This window comes from Balearica regulorum, chromosome 8 (genome assembly GCF_011004875.1).
Source record: "Balearica regulorum gibbericeps isolate bBalReg1 chromosome 8, bBalReg1.pri, whole genome shotgun sequence".
NCBI classification, from domain to species: domain Eukaryota; kingdom Metazoa; phylum Chordata; class Aves; order Gruiformes; family Gruidae; genus Balearica; species Balearica regulorum.
In genome coordinates this window covers 24,578,784-24,603,592 of record NC_046191.1, presented here as the reverse complement: position 1 = coordinate 24,603,592, position 24,809 = coordinate 24,578,784, and the positions used below count along the sequence as shown (strand labels likewise).

At 41.0% G+C, this 24,809-nt stretch overlaps 1 long non-coding RNA gene across 1 annotated transcript; it reads right to left on the bottom strand.

The window, feature by feature from the left end:
- Positions 1 to 3,685: 3,685 nt before the first annotated feature.
- Positions 3,686 to 16,712, bottom strand: LOC142602776 (uncharacterized). Its single transcript, XR_012836567.1, has 5 exons — positions 16,537 to 16,712; positions 14,320 to 14,539; positions 10,633 to 10,704; positions 10,048 to 10,139; positions 3,686 to 4,002 (listed from the first exon to the last, which is right to left on the bottom strand). It is a non-coding gene; the product is annotated as an uncharacterized LOC142602776 (long non-coding RNA).
- Positions 16,713 to 24,809: the final 8,097 nt, after the last annotated feature.

The window sequence follows — 24,809 nt, the reverse complement described above, 5'->3', positions numbered from 1 at the left end:
GCTTTTCCACTGCAAGCTTTGCCAAAGCTCTTTTGTTCAGTATGTCAGTCAGCTGTGCTCTTGCTTTAATTGTGCCAGTAACTCATGTCTGGAGATTATTCATTCTGGTCTGGTGCAGCTAGCACTGTGTCACTCTGAGGCTGATGGAGACATTGGTCTTCTGTGGACCCAATTCAGTTCTGGAGACAGCAGGCATGATTCTGCACCCTTCTGCAGGTGCCCTGCAGCCCTGAACAAGGGGATTTTGAAGGTTTGCTAAGGCTGTAAAAATACTAATTTCTGTGTTGTGTACGAAGAATGAGTACAACAGCTCAGGTAGTCTGAGCGCTCCTTTTGGGAAATATTTGATGTCACTCTGTGAGAATTGTTCCAAGAGGTTTCTTTGAGATTGTTACCAAGAAAATAAGTAAAATTACTATCAGGAAAATTATTTTGAGTAATACCTATTACAAAGTACTAGCTACCGCAATACTAATGCTAATTCTAACACTACTATTCTTCCTTTCTCTGTATGGCTGGGGGGGGTGTTAGATTATAGTTACATGTAACTTTGCAAAACCAGTTGTATACCACAGGCTGATTCTTTTGAAGAAAAGATCAGCTGAAAGAGATCAGCCATTCTTGGCAAGGGAGAATATACCCCTTATTTGATAAAAGTGATTCATAAGTGTTGTCTACAACTTTGAATTCCACTTAGTACTAATCAGGAGAGATATTAGGTTCATCATCTCCGGTGAACTAAGTCAGTAATATTCACATGTTTAGAGATGAGCCATTAAAAAGACAATAGATTGACTCTCTTGGTTTACTCCCTTTTGCAGACAGAAAAAGCATGAAAGAAAACTCAGTGAAGACAAGATTCCTAGAATTTAAGAAGAATTTAAGAAAATTAGAATTTAAATTCCTAGAATTTAAGAAAATTCAAATCATAGAATCATAGAATGGGTTGGGTTGGAAGAGACCTTTATAGGGCACCTAGCAGGGACATCTTAACTAGGTCAGGTTGCTCAGAGCCTCATCCAGCCTGACCTTGAATGGATCCAGATCTCCAGGTATGTGTTTGAAATATTGCTCACATTTCCTGTGTCTGCCCAGCTCGGTGCAAAGTCCTGCAAATGAAAAGACCGCTCAGCAGAGATCCCCAGTAAAAATATATCCAGGCTGAGGTTCTTCATCTCCTAAAGGATTTTGATGTCCCGTCCCATTAAAAGTTTAAAGCAAGATAAGGTTATTTTCATTAGCTGTTGAAAGTTTGAATGAAAACTTTTCTTTGGGGTATTTCTTTTTTTCTCTTTTTCTGTTTTTTCTTTTTCTGTTCTTGTTCATTTTTTTCTCTTTTCTTTTTCTCCTATTCCTTCTCTCCTTTTCCTTTTTCGCCTTTTCCTTTTTCTTTGTCTTTTTCTCCTTTGTCTTTTTCTCCTTTTCCTTTTCCTTCTTTTTCGTTTCCCTCTTCCTCCTCTTCCTCTTTCTCTCTCTTTTCTTCTTTTCATCTTTTCTTCTCAAAGCTACTTTTAGAATAGTCTTCTGTTGGCATACGCACTGTTCCAACTTTCATCCTTGATAAAAACTACAATAACTAAGGGGCAAACCTTACAAAGTAACTCATGAGTAAATGGAATTTAATGGGGTCAATTATCCCCACACACTTGTGTGCAGTTTTCATTAATATTAATAGGTCGTAGACATGTGTATTGAGCTGAAGAATAGGCTATCACTGGCCTCTACACTCTATTTTGTGTGTGTGCTGATTTAGAATTATTCAAGAGAACATGTTAATTTTGAACTGTTTAGCATGTTAGTGGCAGAAAAAAACCACGTGTCCATTACACTTGCAAGGTACAGAAAGGTTGAAATAACAGATCAAACGTGACTGAAACAGTGCAGATTCCGTTTGTGCTTTTTCCATAATTTAGAATCACGTTACATGCATGTCTCTCCATAAATATTTAATGAAATGGAAATGAATATGTAGCAGGCTGGGTTCTTCCCTCTAAGGGTTAAGTTCCATTTCTGCAAATTGGTTTGTGCCCTATTTCTGTTCCTGTGTCTCTGTGCATGTAGACATTTTCTTGGCATCTCTAACTCTTCTGAGGTTTCAGGAGATCTTCGGAGATTTGCTAGTAATTGACCTGTTTGGATCGCACATGACTGGCATTTGCTAAAAGATAACACAGTCCTGCATTTTGTTGTTAAGTGCTGGTCGTGTTATTAACTTGTGGCCAAACCAGAATAAAGGCTCAAGAGACATCATTTTCCCTTAGACAACTTCATTTGGTTCTTACCGTAATCTCCATTATAAATGAAGCACTTTGGTCTCGGCTTAAGAGTCACATATTCTTTAACTTGTCAGCTGTGTTTGTCCAATAATGAATACACCCACTTTGCTTCCTTTTTTTTGAGATGGTACTATACACTAAGGATAAACAATCAACATAACATCATAGTCAGATGATTTAACCTTCTGCCACTTCTCTAACCACTAAAGAGTTCCTGCCACTGATAACTGGCTATTGGAACATGTGTAAATGTTTTCTGAGAAAACAGGATTATCAAATGAAGGAAACCTGATGTCTTCTCCTTAGAAAACAGGAATAATTAATAAGCTTAGGTCTACCCTATCCCCGAGGAGTCTGAATGAGCCCTATTTGTTTTCAGTTTATCGTGTAACAGAAACAAATCTTGCCCCCAGCTACAATAGCATAATTCTGGAGGAACCTTCAGGTTTAGTTCTGCTGTAATTTAAACTGCTACTATCTCAGTGTAACACATCTGATTTCAGCAAAGTTCCTCATATTTAGTACCATCTTTTATAGCCAAGAAAATTAAAAATGAAATTAGAGCCTAGAAATAATGAATTAACACTAGCCAGATAAGCACATGCAATCTACTTTGTGTAACACAAGAATTAAATACTGCTGATCTTTGCAAGTAGCAATGACAACTTAAATACAGTGCCTTGGGGCCTGCAATAACCTGGAGGCTAATTAACTGCAGAGAGGGCTTTTTATATTACACTTTGTATTACATAAATTCAGCACAAATCCATAGAGACCAATAAGCAGTTTTAGGCAGTCTAGCTAAATTTTACCCCAAAAGTGATCAAGCTACATAGGATTCTGGCTTGTGAAATATCCGATTAATGCATTGTCCTCCAATAATGCAGGTGCTTAAGAGGAAAATGAGAGCAAATAAGAGATGGTGATAGAGGAAGTCTTCTGTCAGTACGATTTTCATGATTTTGTATCTTTCTTTGGACATAGTACTAATAGAAATATATTTTACCTCAAGGTTTTGTAATACTGCCCTAAAATACATCATCATTTTAAAACCAGAAGCTGAGGTGATCAGGTGAGTAAGAAAGCAAAAGGAAGCAGGCATAGCGCTCTATATCTTAATTTCAAGGCGTACCCAAGTATCCCATTATCTTATAATCTCTCAGTGAAACCCGAAGACACGTATTAGCAGTGTGCAAGCAAAATGCTGCAAGGCCAAGTGCTGAGCACAGTAGGGATATCAGCAAGGAATCTCTGTGGGGGGAATGAAATACTGCTTGGTTCATAAAAGGTCTGATCACAGTCCACAACTGGGGTGCATACAGATCAGTATCCAACAAATATAGCTGTCACCCAAAAAAGTCTATGCCTTGGCTGATAAGGGTGATGAAATGACATATAGGAAAGTCTCTGTAATCCTCCTATCGCAATGCCACAGGAAAGAGAACGTATTTCAACAGGTTTCTTTTTTAATCAAATAACACACTGTGAACAAGCAACACACTAGGTATTAAGCATACCTTTTTAATGCAAAATATTTCTGTATAGTTCTTAAAGTATTATAATTCTGGTGTGATGATTCAGCTGACGGCATTCAGCCTTCCCAGGACAAGTCTAGTGGGTTCTTTGTTGCTATTCCCTGGAGATGGGAAATTGCTTGGTAACTGTTACAGTACTGCAGGGCATCTGACTTCTTCTTCAGCAGGAATCTGAAGTCTCTGTAACTGAACTGGATACAAAAGCATTATTCTTCACTTGCAAGATGATGTCCCTTTATGTATACAAAACGCAACAATATTTAAGTAAGTTTGGGGTTATATCTGTTATTAAAAAAAAAAAAAAAAAAGAAAGAAAGAGTTCTTTAAGAAATTGTTAAAAGATCCTTTACCTGGGCTCCTGCTGCTCATTGTTAGAATGACCAACTTGTTTTTCTTGGACAGCACCTTCCCCGTGGCCTGCTTGTGACCACATACCAACCAGAAAATGGCACAGCTTCTCTTGGAGGTGAATGAGAAAGAGCAAATGCAAGTGCAAACCTTGTAACTCCACAGTGGAAGCTTTTTTCTGTGTTTTAGTGGAGAATAGAGGGTCTGTCATAACATCTCCCTGTTCTTTGAGAGCTAAAAAATTTGGAAAGTAAGGCATGATGGCATCAAGTAAGCCACCAAAAAATGCACACTTAGAGTAAATAACCTCTGTTCTGGTCACAAAGAAATATTCCATTTTTCTGTGTAGATGTCTTTGTCTTGTTCTCATTCTCTCCCTCATACACCCAAGAAGACCAGAAGTAGAAACAAGGCAGAAACCATGTCTAACTCTAATACTTAGCTGAAAAATAAGACATCGCTCATTTTTTATTTCCAAACTAGCAGGTTTGTGAATCAGAACCAGTAAGCTAAGTTTGAATTTATTATAGTGAACTCTCCCTTCTTTCTGAACGCTTCCAATGCAGTTATAATACATTGAACATAATAAGGAGGGGAAGCAAGTGGAATCTGGCCTGAACCTTGTTAGACCCTTCAGGCTGAAGAAGCAGTTTCCCAGGAATTCTGTCCATTAAAAAAGTAAAACCCCTTAAAAGAAAATCTGTCTCCTTCCAAAAGAGATGCCAGGTATGTCAACAATATCTGGTGTAGTCAGTGATGTCTTGAGAGAGCTGAAATATAAGTAGGAACTCCTCAAGCACACTTGCATAGTCTGTACTAAACAGAGCAGGATGAGGCAAAAGGAAACACCACCGATGTTGCTTTACTCCATACTTCTTAGGTATCCTTACCCCAAATTCAAATGGAAAGGAGTAGAAACTGGTGGATTTCACAAAATTATAATCAATAAAATAAGCCTGTCTCTCCTATAGAATGTCTCTTGGAAAAATGAGACTTAGCCACCAATATGAAGTCAATTCTCATTTAGGACCTTCAACAAGTAATAACTGCTGAAACTTATGCAGGGAGTAGATCAGTGAAACCTTATATCTCCTCAAGTTATGACCTCGCTAATAAACAACTTGACAACCTGCATCAGGATAGCTTCATCCACAAATTAACAGACAAGCTGTTTACCGTCAGATAGCCTCAGCTGTTCCCAAATGGAGGCAAGCTGGTTTCACAGGATGTCATAGGATTTCTTAGATATTATGGCTACGGGAAAGTTGTCATGTTTTGATTTCCATACAGTCAGAATAGAATAGCAAAGTAGCAGAAAAGTAGCAACGTTTTTTATTCATGGGCAAAGGTTTGGCCCTAATATGCAGCTGCCCTATTTAACCTTCTCAGTCTCAGAGTTAGATAAATCCATTATTCCCTGGAATTCCTGTGTTATGAAACCTCCTGTTGCGCTGTTTGTCTTGACAGTGTGGTCATCATGAAGTCTTGCCGCTGACAGCATCCTACATGCCACCACTGGCAAGGTGTCAGTCAAGCCCACTGTACAAAACTCAACAGAAAAAACCATGATTCCAATGTATTTTTTGAAAAGAAGAGCTGAATCTGATGAATAAATCAATCGTTTTCCAAAGAGGAACGAGTTTCTACTGTAGTCAAGAACCTTCATTAATGAGATCCAGACAGATTTACATTTTTAAATAGCACAAGACTTTGGGGTTTTGCCATATAAAGCATCAACCACTGTATAAATTACATTTGTAAGACCTATTGGCTCCAACCAAAAGGTATTTAAGAGTCTGTCTGACTGTCTGAGTTATGAAAGGACCAGGTAAGAGGAAGTGGAAAAAAGGACAAGCTATAGAATATCCATTAGTAAGATGACTAATATTACTACAAACCTGAGTTCCCATTTCTTTGGCTTCTTTCATGGAGATTTAAAGATAATTGTAGCAAAGGTTCAGGGAGAAAAGCTAAAAGAGGGACAAAGCCTGCAAAGGGAGGTCATATTTACAAATGCTCAATATTCCTTCAGGTTTATTGTAAATGATTTAAGAGGTGCTTTTTAATATTAAAGTTTTTCATGAGTTCATTGGAGAGATGGTCAAGATTAGTAGTGAACTAATTGTCATAGAAAAAAATTTATTGCTAGGTTTCTCCAAAAATCTAGTAGTTTGGCTTCTGAGGGTAAAAATGAGGTAATGTAGCAAAAAGTCCTGTCTATGAGGAAATATATACACTTTTTAGATCACAGACAAATAAGATTAATGTTATATCCTCCACTGTGCTGAAAGGGATATCTTGCCTGGTTAAAAAATATATTTAAAAACAGTCTACTTTCCTTGTTTTTTTCCTATGTTTTACATTTTTATATATAAATGTTTCCTAGTGCAATAATATAACTCTTCCCTGTCACAAAGCTTGCATTTTCCTCAGCTTCAGTAATGAAAATAAATTAGTTAAATTCACTTTTGTTTAAAGCCAATTTCTCTTTCACAGTTCCATTCAGCAGCAGATTATATTAACACTGAACTCAGAGCTGGAAGTGAGGACAGTGAGGACAAAATCAAATAAATTCTTTTCCTCTAATTGATGGAAATATTTCTATTGCTTTTCTATTTTTCAAAATCTTGGTAAATTTTGTCCTTGAATTGATCTGACAAATTGTTTTAAACTGAACTTGTAGAAAAATGGAAGATTTTTCAGGATAATGTTTCATTTTGATACATTTTCTCACCGTTTTGCTGGTTTGAACAAATATACATTGATCTTTTAATCATCATCTAAGGCAGTTAGTTAATAATGAACTCATAAGCAAGGCAGATGGATTTGTGTAAAGCAAGAACCTTCACTTGCTGGTGGCCGCACCTTCCCCTCAGGCTTTCAAGAAATTTTGCAACAAATTTCAGCCCAAAATCCAGTCCCAAAGCAAATACCAAAAGGTTTAATTAATCTCCTGGGTTTGGTTTGTATGTGTGTTTTTTTTAAGCTAGTTATTTTTCAGCTGGTCACAAATATCAGTGCCTTTATTCATGTTTTGAGCATCAGGAATTCAGCAGAAATTAAAACTCTATATATCCAGTCTGATTTTTTTTTTTTTTTTAATCTTTCATTCATTATTTCAGACTCAAAAGGCTTAAATAGCCTTAGGAAAGCTCGAGGGCTCCAACTTTCTTCTGTGATTCACTCAGTTTGGACATCAGAGAGCACCAAGTCAAGAGATTCAAATAGAAAATTCTACTGGATAACCCGTTATAAATAAGACTTCCCAGGAACATATTGGAGGATAGTCTATTGTAGGCTGGGGAAAGTAGGAGGGACTTCAGCACAAGGAAAAATGAATTACTAAAAATGCATTGTGGGGAGGTGCATACTTATGTGAAGAGAACCTCCCAAATTTTCCACGTTAGTTTAAAATTATCTATAAATGCCAATGAAATCATCTGTAAATGCCAATAAACTCCAGGCAATCTACAGTTACTAATTTTTACCCTATTTCTTGCTGTTAAAAAAAAAAAAAAAAAAAAAAAAAAAAGAAAGAAGGAGCTATACAGTCTTCTCTGGTGGCCTATAGCACTGTAGGAAACATTTTTCTGTAGATGTAAGATGTCTTTCATTAATAATTATTTCAATTTTAACAGAACAAGTTACTTTTCAAAAGAAAAGATTACATTGGTAACCTCATGCTAGAGCTTTTGTGTTTCATCTTTAATGTGAAACAGTTGTGCTGCGACACAACCCCAGCTGCACCCAGGTTAAGACTTGCTCACAAACGCAGTTCTCTTCTGCTTGGTTCACGCAAGTTTTCAGAGCAGTTCTGGCTAATGTCACCACTTTTTGCAGTCAGGACTGCCTTTTTTGGTTACTCAGAGAAGAATTTCATCCCCAAAGTCCCACACTGATGTTCTCTGTAACACCACAGGTGTCATGCCATTACCTCAGCTTCCAGGATGGCAGCTACTGATGCAAGGAGGAGGCAATTACTTCATTCCCTCAGAGTGACCAGGCAAATCAGAAGATCTGCTTGAATATATTACCTTATGGCAAATTCCGAGAATCTGAATCTCTCTCATGTTCATGAGATCTAACTACTTCCCCATAACTGTAGCAACCTCTTTAGCATTTGGAGAAAATTAAACTAAATACATTTTGCCAACAGCAAATACTCAAAGGGCAACTTTTATTTTAATTACTGTAGACATAGAAAAAGGAGTTCTTTAAGGAAGTCTGTCAACTAAGAGCTATATATAACTCTTGAGGAATTCCTTAGTGATTTTCCTGGTTAAACAGATTTCCTTAAAAATACATTCGTTTGCTGCACAGGGTGGAATTATTGTGAAATCAAATACTTATTTTTCAAAAGTCTGATCTGACTTGTAATGCTAACACAGCAGATAGTAAACACACACACATCCGTTGCACAATTTAGGTTTGTCGTATTGATCTTAAAAAAATGACTAGGCATTACAGAGCCAACGTTTGTATCTATTGAGAAAAGGGCCAGAATGAAGTGTTAACCATTGGAGTTAAAGCTCCTTCTCTCATTGATTTCAGTAAGCATTTTTCCAGATCCAAAGCCTTTCTATTAAGTTCAGTGCTCTTTCAGTCAGGGCTGTGATATCCATTGAAGCCAAAGAACAGCAAAGCTTCTCTGATCTTTTTTGAGACTCTGGTTTCAGTTCAATAACCCAGCAGACCATTCTCTGAATTAGCATTGCAGAGAGGGTACTACTAAGCTGCGAGCTATCTGAGAGGTACTCCAGAACAAGGAAAGCAACAGACCATGCAAGTTGCATGCAGTCCTAATTTTGTGCTATTATGAAGGAAAGCATCTTTTCAACCTTCCATCTCTTTCCAGACTTGGATGAATTTCTTTCTTTCTTAGCAGTTAAAGCAGTTAAGTGAATGGTATGTAACACCTAATCTAAAGCACATTTATCTCTCCTTCAGCACACACAAAACTTTTACTAGTTTCTTTTTATGGTTACTGAATACCCACATTTTCTGAAGTTAGAATTTACTGTGCTGGGCGTTAAACCCTAACTAAAACCTTAACAATAGGCTTCATAATAAAAATATTTATTAATCTGGAACCTATGCCAACTCTTAAACTCCCACTAAATTATTCCAATTGTCTCCCAAGAAGAATATCATGAATGTATGTCAGCCACTGAAATATATTTGATTGATACACTTATATTCGAATAACAGTGTTTGACTATCTTCTATTTCTTATTACTATGGCTCTATTTTAAATACATGTGTGTGTCTGCCCAGCAATTCAGCTTCTGAAACAGAGAAAAATAAATTTACTAATTTCTACAGCTGTGAAAAGAGTCCTGGAATATGGAAAATCTCGATAGCTCCTTCATTCAATCACTTAATGAAAACAGCTCAGGATTAAAGAAATCCAGGGAAAGAGAAAAGATTAACCTAGAAAACACAAACAGGCAAGTCAAGTGAATAAAGCTGGGCTTGATGATTGCTTCCCGCTTCAACAGAGTCCTGCAAGGACCGGGCCATGGTGCCATAGTGCTCACACGTGCGACAGGGGTGAGCGCGGTTTCCCTACGTGCACCTCAGCTCGTGTGACATTAATCAGGGCCACAATGCAATTGTTAGAGGAGGAGGAATACACAGTCCTTGGCACAGAACCGCATTTTCTCTCTGGTTTCATGCAGTTAACGCACGGAGCGCAGGAGTCGGGGAGATGCCATGGCACTGTAATGGAAATAAATGACTTTGCAGACCCAATGGTGGGAGGTGGGAGCGAAAAAGCATCCTCACTCCCAGCCCCAGTGGCTGTATAAATCTGTCCCTGCCAGGCGAGCTCGGGGAGGTGCTCAGCGCCCACCGCCTCCCCGGGAGTCAGTGAGAGTTCAGGTGCTTACTATGTCATCAGGCTTGACCTTCAGATGCGACACTGCCAAGACGTTTGTTTTCCCACAGCAGTGATTGCTTCAGTCAATTATTATTGCCCATCCTAGAGTGCAAACACATAAGGACTTGATTTACAGTGCAAAATATACATCCTGAATTTACTTCCTCTTTTGTTTCTGGACTGTCGTAGCATCTCCAGCTTAAAGAGATGACAGCAAATTACTTCATAGGTAAATATATCTATGTATAGGGAAGGATAAATATCAGTCATTCAGGTCATCCTGAAATGAACATTCCGTATAGCTTTGGATGTGTTGTGTCGGACGTGACAATATATTTAAAGTTTTTTTGCTTTAAAAGCGGTATTTTTTCTGCTCCGGCCTGAAGAAAAAAATCATTAGCAAATTTGTTGATTTGGCAATCTAACCATTAAATCCAGTTTAACATAGATTTAAGATTGTCCATTTGTTCTTTAAGCAATGTTTAGGTATTACCAATATACTGAAAGATAGATGAGACAGCCTCATGGTAATACAGCTTTTAACCTTTCCTCTCCTCTACCATGACGGGGGAGAATTACAGTAAATGATGGTTACCTTGTCTGCAGGATGGACAATTGATTTGACCTCACTGCATCTGATGCTCTAATGGACTTCGTGGCTGAATCCCTGGAGATATAAAATATGTCCAAGTGAATTGGGGCAGGTTAAAGAACAGACCCGCTTTTCATGGCTGACTCAAGCTATAATAGATCTCCCGGTTGTTCTGAGAAGAAGATTAAAAATGATCAATATCCAAATCATTAAAAAAAAAGTGGTGGCTTCTGTAAATCTACCTTAGCTTTTTTTTTTTTTTCCTGCTGAACTCTGTGGGGGTGTCTATGTTGATGACATGAGTTTCTATAACAAATGTTTGCTTCTGTTTACTCTCTTGTAACATGTTCCCTTTTATATTAAGAATCAGACAGTCGGATGGCATGAATCAGCATTGCTTTCCTGAAGTCATGCTTGTTTACACCATGAGGTATCTGGCCTTAGGTTTATTTAATATAGATAAAATAACAATACTATAATATTTCCTGGAGCAGAAAATAAAATCAAGGACAGATTTCAGAGAATGATGACAACGATGATAACTGAATGACCTTACAGCTCTGCTAGCCACGGTGCCTAAGACAAAAATAAAGGTCTAATTTAGTGAGGGGAAAAAAAAAAAGATTTTCCTAGGCTGCTGTGAGCCCTTCATTTGGCAAAGTGTAATCCAACATCTTGTTTATCCTTGCCTACCCTCTCACAAATACGTCCATGCTCTTTTCCCACCAGCACACAACTGAGGTCATGGTGAGAACAGGCCTCCTGTACATGAATTTGTAATGTGCCACGACTCTGAGACCTTCCTCTCTACACATAGCAGTAATGGGCCTGGCGACTTCAATGGGATTATGTACATACATTTACTTTATTTCCTGTAAAACCCAAGCCCTAAGATGGCTGTACAACTGTTCCATAGGTGGCACACGTATATTAGATGATTATTCAGTAAACTTGACATCTACAGGAGCCCAAATCTTTAAGCTGCAAAGTCTGACACTGTTTGAACCTCAAATTTCCATTTGTTTAATGACAGTAATAAAAGCTAATCCCAAAGTCTGTATTTGAAGATGCACACACATTTTCCTAGTTTTGAGAAGTATCAGGATACAGGAATTGGACTGACCTAGCTCAACTCCATTAGATTGAGTAAATATGAAGAATCTTCTATTATTAAGAAAGAGGTCCTCAAGAGTCAGGACATTTCCAGATAAAATTATGGTTTGCATCTACATAAATGCTGTGTAAACAAATCAAAGGAAATGTCCAACAAATTGAAAAAGTTTGATTTTTTTTTTAATCCAGTTGTTTGTCAAACAATATTTACCTTTTGTCTTACACACAGTTGGTTTCAAAATATGGATGTGTAACAAGGGCCTCTGAAAGGAATGTTTATTTACCCCAATGTCCTGTTCCCATATGTAGAAAACTGAAGGCATTTCACAAGCCCTTTGCCTGCGTCTCTGGGATTGCCTATACTCCAGGGCTAGGGCTGAGCTGAATGCCTAGCATCCACGGGTGGAAGAGGGAACAACTGCTGACCCCCTGATCCAGCTATTCTTGTATCTGGAAACATTGTCAGGTGCTGCAAGCATCAAGCCCTCTGAAAGGCCAAAGTTGAGCACTACATTATTGGAGAAGATGACACCTTATTCTTATTCTTCAACAATTCTAACAACTTCGAGTCCCTCGCTGTCCCTTTATGAACACAGATGTCATTTTGATGGGGGGACAGCCAAAATGACAAGAAGGTGACCTATCAGTGAACTCAGGAGCAGGTGAGGCCTGACAGCTTCTAATTTGAAACTGGTGTCAGTCCTGAGGAATGGCTGGTATAATCACATTTGTAAGTGATATCCTATAAACTCCGCAAACATTCACAGTGCGCCTGTTATGAGTAATACAAAATTAACAATTCGTGTTTATGACACGAAACACCAAGTGAATCAAATAGGTTTCAGTAACTGGATCAGCTCCGTCTGTCTTCCAGCGCAGAACATCAAACCGCCTCAGTCAAAGCCAAACGAGTCTGTGCTTATGTTACAATGGGCATTGTATTTATTTTGAAGACAAACTTTTGTAACTAGGCATAAAGTGAAGACCTAAGAACTAACTTCTAGTTGAAATGATTCCTTTTAAAATTTCTCTCACTCAAGCCCAGCCCTTAAGACATTGGTGATTTTTAAGTTGGAGTTTTGGACCTAACAAATCACATACTGTATCTCAAATTTTCTGAATAACTGAAGGGAAGGCTCTGTGTAAATCTTCTCTCTCAGACACATAAATTACCAGCTGCATGAATAGTGCCATTAAGACACGCAGACAAGTGCAAGGGGTGGGGACAGGGCAGGATGCCCAAAAGAGGTGGAGTCACAGAGGAAACAAGACATTTGCTCACTGACTAATTTATCCTTAATCTGCCTTCACTGTAGCTGAGCAAGTATGAACACCATGACTTAGCCTGTCAGGGTCCCTCACTTCTCTAGCATCAGGGCATTTTTTTCCTGCAAACTAGGCCTTTTCTTCCTGTTTCTCTGTTGCTTTACCTGTATTTTTTTATTAGGAAAAGTCAAAATTGCAGTATGTGGAGCTAAGATTTGAATTAAAATCAGGTTCAAACACAAACTTAGGCTAAACTGCATTTCTGAATTGAAGACAGCAAAAACAAAATCTCACAATCTTTTCCACAGAAATTTCAGTCCAAATTGGCAGAAATCCTGACCATTAGTTCCTTTCCTGATGAACGTGCTGCCAAGCTTGGCACATATGTTAGAAGAAACTTCCTTTCCACAGACTTGCACAGTTAAAGAACCAAAAAAAATGGATCCATTGCAATTGTTCCAGTGGAATTTAGCTAGTGGTGCTAGGTAAACTTAGGTCCAGAAACCAATTAGTGAGTGGAGCTTGCTGAGCCAGTTAGTACATTTTCACATATACAACCCACTTACTTACTTAAGCTACCAGGCCACTGTAGTTCTGCTCTGTGGTAGGAAAATAACACTTATTCCCATTTTCCAAGAGAGAGCCATGTCCCACAGAGCTTCAGTAATGTCATCAAGGCCAGGCACAGCATGAAAGCTGCAAGCCAAGCACAGACATCCTTTGCACTCTGGCCCAGGTACTTCCCCTGCTGCTTAGCTCAGGTGTCTAGCCATGAACACCACCTAATTACTAGAAGACAGGTACAACTGCAGTCATTTTGGGAGAGTGTCAGCCCTAATCCCACCAGCAAGACCATCTTGCAAAACTCACATTAACTGCGGGTGCATCAGAAAAACATAGGAGCACTTTTGTGTTGCTGCTACCTGAATCTCAAGAGCTTGTCCTGAGCAGCTTTAAAACTCACTAGAAATAGCCCATCCTACCTGTGAAAATCAAATGGCCAGCTCTAATCTTAGCAATCCTTCTCCATCACCCAAAATCTCATCTCTGAGCGTCAGCCTTGAATCCTGAGACAGGAGCTACAAACTGTGCACACTGCCAATGATGTAGTCACCTCCAGACATGTAATACAACAGCTCACCTTAAATCTGAAGGTACAGCACAATTGTTTGGCATTTGGACAGGGCACATTAAAAACTTCATAAAAATGATATCTATTCAGAGCTTTTCTAGAACGCAGTGAAATATGTTTTAGTTTTCCTCTTACTTACACGGTTATAATTCAACATATGGTTTAAATAGAGAGCCTACCTCTGTGGAACAAAGCCCAGCACAACAGCACATGGTCCTGCTGCTTCAAGTTAACACAGAAGCATGGCTGCTGGGCAATATGCGCTGTCTCGCTGAGGTCACAGCAAGTTAGGCAGGGCATAACATTATAGTTAAAGGAGGGCCTTGAGCTGGGTCGCTGGAGGCAGCGCTGGCTGACCCATAGGATTCTTCTGACGCTCTATTCTGGTATGGTGCTGCTCTGTCAACAGATAAATCATTAGTTACATTTTTTTGATTGTCAGCTGTAAATGTACATTATCTTTTGATTTCCTAGTAAATCAAGTTCATGTATGTATACATCCTCCACAGCGTTCACTAGAGTAACACTGAGCTCTGGCATAAGCCTAGAGCAGCGTAACTTAAAATTATTGCTAAAAACTGATCTTAGCTTCCCGTGGCGTCCACTGAGCCACCCGCAGAGTCCAGCAGATGAACTACCACAAGTAGGAGCCCAGGAGGTGTCCCTTGCGCTCTTGAGGCTAAAGGAAAACTGCTACCATTTAGCTCAGCCCATCACCGCAAAAGCTGAGGTTGAACATGCCGTGCTGGCCATGAGGCAGTGATGACAGGTAGCTGTGTGCCCAGCAATACCAAGCTGCTCCTCTCAGTACTGCTCCCTCCTGTGTGAGAGCTGCTGTTGACAGGCACTGCAGCACAGGGCAGAGACCGCCACTGCTTGCTGCCCTAAACTAAAGCTTTCTGCCACACCACAGGCCACTGGCGTGGCATGGTAAGGCATTTTCCATCTCTCCATAGGCTCACCTGGTGCCTCCAGCAGTTTAGGATGAGGATTTTTTTTTTTTTCTTCCCCAAACTAGGGGGGAAGTTTTGTAGAATAACATTTCTGTAGAATAACTTCTGAAGGTTTTTCACAATAACCAAAAAACAAGGGGGGGAACGGGGGCGGGGGGGGGTGGCAGGGAATGGGACACCCTAAGATTCCTTCTGAAAGGTAGAAAGTAGACGAATGGGACAAAAAGCTTTGTCGAGCAGCTCAGAGTAGACCCTGATCTTGAGACTATTCCCCATATGCAGAAAGGAGTAACAGAGCACATCTGTTTTCATGACGTAGCTGATGGTATTTTGAGCACTCAGGTCCTACATTTCCCCTTGACCTCGCATCACCACTTTCTAATACAATTACTTTTGGGGAATCCTTGGTTCCCACTAGCTTTAGTTTTGAAGTTAGACACAATTAGTCCTTTCAGGGCAATCATGGAACTGCCAGAAATGCACAGTGGAGCATCTTAAAGCAGGAGAGATGTCAGAGGGAAAAATGAGACTCTAACTAGACCGCCCAATTCTTAATTCTAATTATCTCCATTACATTGGGGTAGTTAGAAAGAAGGAAGTCTGCATCATAAAAAAAGAGCTGAGGCATTTGGGTTTGCCTCCATGCTGAACAGTGAGCAGCATCACCCTTAGGCTCATTGCATGGGAGATACCTGTGCACAAGTCTTCCCCCCGACCAGCTTGAATCGAGGGTTTCAGCGTGACTGGTCCCTAGCTCATCCAGCTGCTATAACTCCTGGCTTACGGGTGTTTTCTCCCTGACTTACTGAATTTTTAATTAGCTCTACAAACTGGATTGACACTAGCAAGATATACTGAGCCCATGAACCAACCATTGGGAAACTAGTCTACAAAGCAGGTTCAAAGCCTTGCCCTGCTCGGTTTTGGTTCTCTCTCAGGCTCAGTGACTTCACAACTCACTGCTCTTTGCTGACTACAGGGCTGCCACATGCAAGTGCCCTAATCACTAAAGAATTCTTTTTTTTATGTATATATACAGAAAGCCTACCCTGTTTGGGAAACTTTCCCCTCAAAACCAATACATTTACAAGGTAAGTTTAAGTTTTGGTGACTCAGTGTTTTCTTTAAAAAAAAAAAAAAAGTATGTTTCAGACAAAAACCTCTAATCAACTTGAACTGAAATGGCATGGTTTCCCCTGCCCTCGGCAACGTGTGCACAGCCCCAGGGAAAGCTGCAACACCGATGCAGTGACCCAGTGAAAATCCTGGAAGAGGTAGACAGCATTAAAGACATCCATTAAGTAGTGTTTACATATACTGCTAAGGTGAATTACAAAACTCCCCAGCAGTATTTGCAATGTGACGGCTTAGGAAAGCCATCTGGGAATTGTACCTCAGACACAAGATGTTATGCCAGTAACAAAAGTAGTAGCTGTATCTTACCCCCGGAGCCCGTCTTCTCGTCTTAAAGCCCCAGGAACCAGAGGTGAAGAGGCGGAGGGGGATGCCGTGGCACACAGCCTTTCCCATTTCCTCTCATTGGTACAAGTCTGCAGAATGACGACATGGATTTATTCAAAGGAGACAGTGTGGAAGCAGACTTGGACATATGTGACAGAGCTGGAGGTATCTCACTGTAATTAATGAGTAGTGAAACAAATATTTATGTTGCACATGTCTAATGAATAGGAATTAGTCATATCTCTGGTTCTTGGGCAGCTATTTATGCTGCTTATCTGATATTTTAAAGGAAACTGCACTGACTATTTTCTAGTCCAAAGAGGGATGGGTGGGCAAAACAAGAACTGACTTATGCCTTTGACTAAACATTAGGAAACTAGTTTCCAAGTTTGGAAGTGTCTGGATGTATTTTTCCATATTTTTTCTTTCTGTGAATTTTCCTGTCTTCAGTCAGGAGGTGAAATGCCGGAAATACCCAGAGACACCCTATCTAACCAGCCAGCTCCCCCACGGGCATTGCAGCCCGACGGGTGTTTTTCCAAACCACCCCTGAACTCTGAACTTTCAAATCATTTACAGATCTCTTCCACTCAGAGACGAAACCACATCCCTGCATGACTTTTGAAAGCAGGAGCGTGATGGAGACCCTGGCTCAGCAGAGCTCCTGTGCATAGTCCAGCTGCTCTGTCAAGGCGGCTGGAGCCACTGTGAAGGCTGCCGCAGTCTCAGCTGCCTTCCAGAACTGGGAACGGAGTTGTGGATGCAATGACTGCGTCAGACTCTGCTTGTGCTAGATGCTGTTAATGTCTGTGGGGCTAAGCAAAGCTGGGCACCCATTAGCTCTGTAATAACCCAAAGGAAACCTTCACCTCTTCTGCTCAGGCTGGAGCCTGAAAGGAGCTTAACAAGCCAAAGGCAACTGGGACATCCTAAATTTCCAGTTACAAGCATTGTCTGGTCTGACGGTATTTTTTGTAAGAAACGAAAACCTTCTGTCCCTGGTGATAAGCTGGGTTTTATTATGAAATATAACAGTGGTATTGTACATGACTGTTCTGTACTATGCAATTTACAGAGTTGCTCTGGTGACTGCTGTCATTGACAGGGTGCCCTTTGCAACGGGACTTGTATCACATCAAAATTTTCATGATTCTAAGAGAGAGGAAAAAGAAATATTTCCATGGTTGAAATTTCCTGTTAGGTAACTATTATCAAAGCGTGTACAAGATTGCATGTCAAAACATTTTTATTATTAGCTGAGGGGAATTATATTGACTGACAGCAGCAGTTTACCAACTGAGAAGCACTGTAGTTTGTTATTTTACTTGTTTTTCCATAGATCAGCTCTGTATTTTAGTAGATATCCTTTTGAAGTAATAAAGCCTGTCTAGAAATGTGTACTCTCTTCCTCCTACTTTCAGTATCTTTATCAAGTTGGTACGAGTAATAAAAGAGATTAAAAAAATAATGCTTTAATTTTGTCTTGTTCTGTGGTGTCAGAGGATCATGGCCACTTAATAACACCACCAATGTGACTAAAGCAAATACAGCTAAAATGAAAATGAGCAACAATTGGGGGAGGGGTGTGGGGGGGGGAGTGTGTGTGTGTGTGTAACTTAGGACCCAATTCTGTTTCTCTAATTATGCAGTTAATTAAGATACTCCAGAGGACTTCATGGAAAACAAATGGAGTTTTACATCAAATTGAGATATTAAAGGGAAAACTAATTGACAGAACAGAAAAGAGACAACATATAGCAGTGTTTTTTTCAGTAAAAAGTCACTCTGAAAAGCCAGTTGGCATTACTTGTGTGCATTACTTATGCCATATTCTAAACCGTCTTCCCTCTCCCACGTATAAACAAATACACCGCCCACGGTGCGTGGCCCTGCTCTCAGGTGGGGCCCCAGCGCAGCAGCACGGCACGGAAACACCGCTGCACGGCCCGCCGCTGCTGCCCCGACGCTGCTGCTCCCCGCCGCTGCTGCTCCGACGCTGCTGCTCCCCGCCGCTGCTGCTCCGACGCTGCTGCTCCCCGCCGCTGCTGCCCCGACGCTGCTGCTCCCCGCCGCTGCTGCCCCGACGCTGCTGCTCCCCGCCGCTGCTGCCCCGACGCTGCTGCTCCCCGACGCTGCTGCCCCGACGCTGCTGCTCCCCGACGCTGCTGCCCCGACGCTGCTGCTCCCCGACGCTGCTGCCCCGACGCTGCTGCTCCCCGCCGCTGCTGCCCCGACGCTGCTGCTCCCCGCCGCTGCTGCCCCGACGCTGCTGCCCCGCACGCTGCTGCCCCGACGCTGCTGCCCCGCACGCTGCTGCCCCGACGCTGCTGCCCCGCCGCTGCTGCCCCGACGCTGCTCCCCGCCGCTGCTGCCCGCGGGCGGCGGCCGCTAGGTGGCGGGCGAGGCGGTGTCATGGCAGGCGCGGCCCCCGCCGCCCCCCCGCCGCCGGCCCCTCCCGGGCGGGGGACGCGCCTGGGGTGCTGCAGCCGCTACCCGGAGTTAGAAGGAATTGTCGTGTTTTTACCGAACCTGGGTTTGCTAGAAAAAAAATAACTCCCCATTCCCCCCACTGCCTCCAAGTCCTCCTGCTCGAATTTCAGAGGCTATAAACAGTAATGCAGCCTGTTCCTTGGACCTTTTGCTCCACTAGCAAAGGAAAACCATGCCCTCAGAATTCACTCTTTATTATATTCACTTGAACATATGACCTGCTATCAGACAATCATCCTGAACAAATCCCAAAACCTTTAGACTTGAACCTTTGCCGCCCGTGTGTACGGCTACTTACCAAAGAGTCTTTCATTTCACCATATTCAGAAGCGGGAGCCTATGAAATCCGCTGCAGTAGGCTGTGATGACATCTCCAGCCACATTTAGGGTTTCCACATTTATTTTACTTCTATTCTTTATTTTAATCCTGAGAAACTATCTTGTCAATGTTTTTGCGGCAAAAAGACCACAACTGTAAAACAGCGTATTTGAAAGCTACAGAAATGTTTAGGACAGGAATCTTCTACTGAGATTGACGTGTTTGTCAGTTTGTTAGTGTCTGCAATGTTTTATCAAGGAAGTGATGCTAACCACGCTGCCGACATTGCTTTAACGTTTCTTGCTTCCTGTCTGTTCACATTACTAACCTAAGTAGCTGTGTAATACTTGTGTGCCAAAGTCACAAAAACTGACTCAAATGCCTCAGAGATGCTGAGGTAGTTGAGTCCATCTGAATTTGTGTTTCTGCAGCACTCAGCTCTGGTGGGACTCCCACATTTCTGAACAAACGCATGGGTTTTACTCAATCTCCTACATCCAACACGTTCTTAATGTTCTTCTAGATTATGTCTCAGTTGCCATACAGAATAAACTATAATAACAGCCTAATTTGGGGTCTAATTGGGCCAGAATGACTGAAGAGTAACTTCACAGAGGTCTTTGGCTTCTGCCTTTGTCTCAGACACCACAAAAAGCAGTGCCAGTGCTCAGTGTCAAGAGGCACTGGAAATAAAAGCAGTTTGGAATTGCAGTTAAACCTGGATTCACAATATCAGGGCAATTGACAGCATTATAAAATCTAGCAGAGAAAGCAGACAGATATAAAGGAAAGCAAAAAGGAAAAGAAAGAAAGGAAGATAAGGAGAAAAAAATTATTCAGGAGTAATATATAGGGGAGTTATAGGTACTGATCTTCATCTTTGAGCCTATTCATGCATGTGCACAAGTGCATACATGCATGTTACTCCAGCACATGACCATAGTAGCTGCTGCTGAAGAAAAAATAAGAAAAGGAAACGTGGAAGGAGACAGTAAGTGGAAAAGGAAAGTGATCTAGAATAAGGAAGCCTGTTATTTTTTTATTTGCCTTTGTAGACTGATGGACTTGCGTAAACTTGCATGGCTTCCTCGTGATTGTTTTGAAAATGAATGCAAGGATTCACTCCTGGGTAGAGCTATTTCAAAGCAGCAAAACAGTTGGCTCTTTAAAACGTTTTTGAACAGTAGCACTGAAAAACGCTTAATGGCAGCAGCACGAAAAAGGCAGCATTAATGAATTCAGTCCTTGCTGGTAAAATACTGCCGTGCTTTTGAAGTAAAAATTTCAAACTGTTTTTGTTTGTTTGCTAGGAGTTCAGCTCCCTTTTTCACTTTCTTTTAATCGAATGGGATTTTGGTTCTGCCTGTCATTTTGAAGTAGACTGGAGAAGAGGGAAAGGCCCCTGTGAGACATGAATTTAACAACCCAATGCTGTCCCTGAGAAACCGGAGCAGTTCCTCTGTGCCAGGGGCACCAGCGCAGAAGAGGTGGGCTGTACGCTGCTAACAGGCTCGGTGTTGCTCAGGTCCCATTTGGGCTTCAAAGGCCATTTGCAACATTTTTTAAAACATTCTAAAATTTTAGGGATGTGAAAGTCTGTCCAGATGCATCATGAGGAGCTCTGGCTGGTAAAGCTTTCAGCTGTCCCTTATTTCATTTCGATTCCTAAGGAAAAGCTAGCACCTAGTATAAATCTTGCATCAGTGCCCAGCTGTCAAGTTCTGGTTTACCTCCTAAGTTCTGTTCAGGTTTTTCCTTAGAAAAACTTAAACAAAATCCTGTACTTTGAGTACTGTCAACACACATGAAGTTTCAGTGTGAAGCCAATTAAAATCATTAAGATCAATTCAACATTAGTTTGGCTCTGCCTGAGTTGCCAGGATGCCTTTGATGTCAAGAAGAAGTTTGGGGTTTGGGTTGTTTCGGTTGGTGGTGGTTTCTTTGGTAAAAAGGCTGTGTCCAAGACCCGCTACCCAGCAGTACAAAGGTCATCCTGCTTGCTCCCAAAGGCAAACCCTAGAGAAGCAGGCCACTCAGAAATCTCTTATCTGCACATCCAGCATATTGTTTCCTTATCAGGAGACACCAGTTTTGGAATAACTTGATTGCCAAGTATGAAGCAGTTCCACAGACCACTTGGGCTTGACCTTCAAATGCCTTAGATAGATACAAGCCTTGAAAATGACCTGGGAACTTGTGGAAAAAGAAAGATACCCGGGCGGTATGTGCTTGACTGTGTTGCTGAGTCAATGAATTGCAGTGCTCTACATCAGCTGAAGCTTTACTTAACCATGAATTGGTTTTCTTAATGTAGGAAAAGAGAATAATAGTACCAAGACTGACAGTCTGTGAATGTATATGTTAAACATATGCATTCCCCTATATGACAGGAAAGGAAAACGAGTCCAGAGATGGAAGAGCAATTTTGTATTCCAGCATCTGTTATCTGGGAAGAGCAAGGAGCCGAGGAGACATACCCCAGAGCAGACCCATGGTTTCTGCAGTGTTGCTCAAGAGTCCCAGCACTACGATGGGCCCAGTGCTACACAGACATCCCAGTGCACCCCAAGAGGCTGCCAGGAACCTGGCAGGGGAAGCAGCTGGAGCAGCTAGAAAGCCCACCCGGCTCTCATCAGCAGCATTTTCAGCATCACAGACGCTTGCCTGCCTGAACTTGCACCATTGACGGTTCGATGTAACGTGCCCAGAAACAAGAGGCTTTGCCAGACCTTCCCAGAAGCACAGGAGTGCAATATGGATCTGGGACAAGTGTAATTTTTGTCTTAACTACAGTTGATCCCAACACTATGCAGGAAAACACCCTTAATGAGAGACAGGGACAATAAAATCTGTGGCTTTGATTAGGCATTGACATTTGGGTATTTGGGGCAAAATGCTTCACAAAAGCAAAGCCGCTAATTTATCCTTTCCTACATCTTTATATTTTCATTTCAAAATATGGCTTTTTCATGAACTCATTACAAATCTCATTACTCATTACAAATCTGAACAGTTATTGGGGCTCATCTATCATATACATGTTTGCAAATCACACTGTGCTGTGTGATCTGCTTTCACAGCATTTAAAATGTGCAGCTGCAAATGAGAATGTAGGAGGGGTCAGCATCAAGGGGTTTGCATTTAGTGTTGCCTATTGGAATCCCAAAACTAAAAATGAGCCAGAGGAAAACAGCAGTGCTCTGCTTTGATTCACTTAGGGCCAATGAGCAATTCCAAGGGTCCAGGTCTGATCTCACAATTCTGCACATGCACCCCTGCAAATCTTTTTAAAATCTGCAGCAATAAATGTGTAGGCATCTGAGGGTTAGATTCAGATCTGAAATTAATATTTACTTCTATCAATTAGGAGTAGACAAACGCTCTATGGTCACTATCCTGACAAAACCAGAACGTTATCTGTGGATTTGAAAAATTGTGTTTGAAGAGAACTATCACAAGATCTGTAAGTATATTTAAGTTCCTCTAACTCCCACTGATTTCAGTACAAGCACTTAAATTGAAGTTAAATATGTAAATACTTGTCCCTGTTGTATTAGGTCAGAGACCGAATTTTGTTCTTGTTAAGATTATTGCTACTGTGACATGAAACTGTAAGACATGAAACTGTGTGACATAAAGTAAATGAATATAGCAAGAAAGTAAAAATGTCCATGAAAAATATGTTCACATACCTGGTCTATCTTCCTAGCCTTTTCTTTCTTTCTTTGCTTAGTTGTTGTGCTTCTTCCTATGATCTGTTTTGGTCACTCTCAACAGGAAAACCTCATTACAGTAGATTTTCTTCAAATTGATGCCAGCAAATTTAATTTCAGGCAGAAATTGAACCTTGTTAGAACTGGCTAATTCTTGCAGCTTTTCTGATTTTAGCTCCAGACACTAATATAAGGGAAATATTTAACACACTTAGTAAACTGACTTAGTAGTAAGAACACAAATTTGAGTCCAACACAGTGAACTTATGCAAAGCCTACAGCAACTTCATGATCATGAGTATTTACACAGCTAACTAATCCAGAGAGTTTTCATCAGCCAGCCAGGCACAGAAACAGGTCACCCAGCTGCTGTGGCTGGTTTGCTCGGGGTTTATCTTGTGAACTTTGAATACTTGCCACAACATTCCTGTAATCACTTCAGCAATAATTTCTTGGACAGACTGTTCATGAGATGATAGCCTCAAACCGCAAAAGAAGCTTCAATTTTTGAATTTTTGGTCAGAAAGAACTTTCATTCTTTTTTTTTTTTTTTTTTTTTTTGTTTTAAGGGGTAAGTGCCCTGTGCAAGTTCTTGACTATGAATAGCTCACCCTGCCTTCTACCCCACGGGCTGGGGCAAGTGCTGTGAGCCAGCCCTGTATAACCATCCCCACACAGCTCTGCCACTCACCCACTGACCCCAGGCACTCCCTGCTATTCCATCAATGTTGTAGTACTGTTATCCCAGGCAACTTCATCTTTTTTTTTTCCTGCCGCAGATATATTCTCTCTTATTTAGGTGGAGAATAGTAGATGCATGTTTATGTGGACATAACTGTCTGTATCATTTCTGAATACCACAGTACCCCTTGGGGTCATACTTATGTCAGTTTGTCAGAATTTGACAAAAATCTCTCCCTTGGGATCATTTCACTGATTGACTGATCCTTAAGTTTGTTTCCTTTTGTGAGTGCAACATAAACTTGGATAAAATTGAGCCACTGTATTCAGGGGAGCCAAATCAGAATGGGCGTAATCCACCATCGATCCACTCGGAGGTGGGCAGGTTAGGCTGTAAGTGTGATGCCAGTTTCTGTACACCCCACATAATGTGTCCATCTGCACGGAAATCACCCAAATTGTTCAGAGCTGCTGGTGCCAGCTTTATCTTGGGATCCAGCTAAGAAGCCTGGATTTAGCTCCTCTTACGAACTGGATCCAAACTTGCATTTTATATCAAAGCATGTCACCCGTAACACTTCTGCCATTCATGCAAGTCTTGCAAATTTCTATTTGCCTGGAACAAATAAATATAATCTTATCGGTATTAAAAAACCCACACATACCCAAAAAAACCTCCCAAAACCCAAACCGAAACAAAAAAACCCTAGAGTCCTGTTTCACCTTCATTGGAAAAGTTGATCTTGTGACTGCGCTTGTAAATGTTCTTGATCATTTTGCAAGGTTGCAGTGTAGAATACGGGGCTTAAAATTCCAGTCACAAGGTCCACCAGTGATTTAATATTTAACAATGAAATTGCATTTGTCAGTCACATCTATTGTAAGTTTACGCAGCCATATTTCCCCCATCTATGTGAAGTGAACAGATACTGTATTAACAGCTCGACAAGTCTCCAGGTATTTTTAATCCCATTCCTCCCACTCTGTTCTTCTATCAGGCAATCAGTTTAGGTCAGACTCACCTCACTGGCCCAGCACAGCAGTTTGCATTT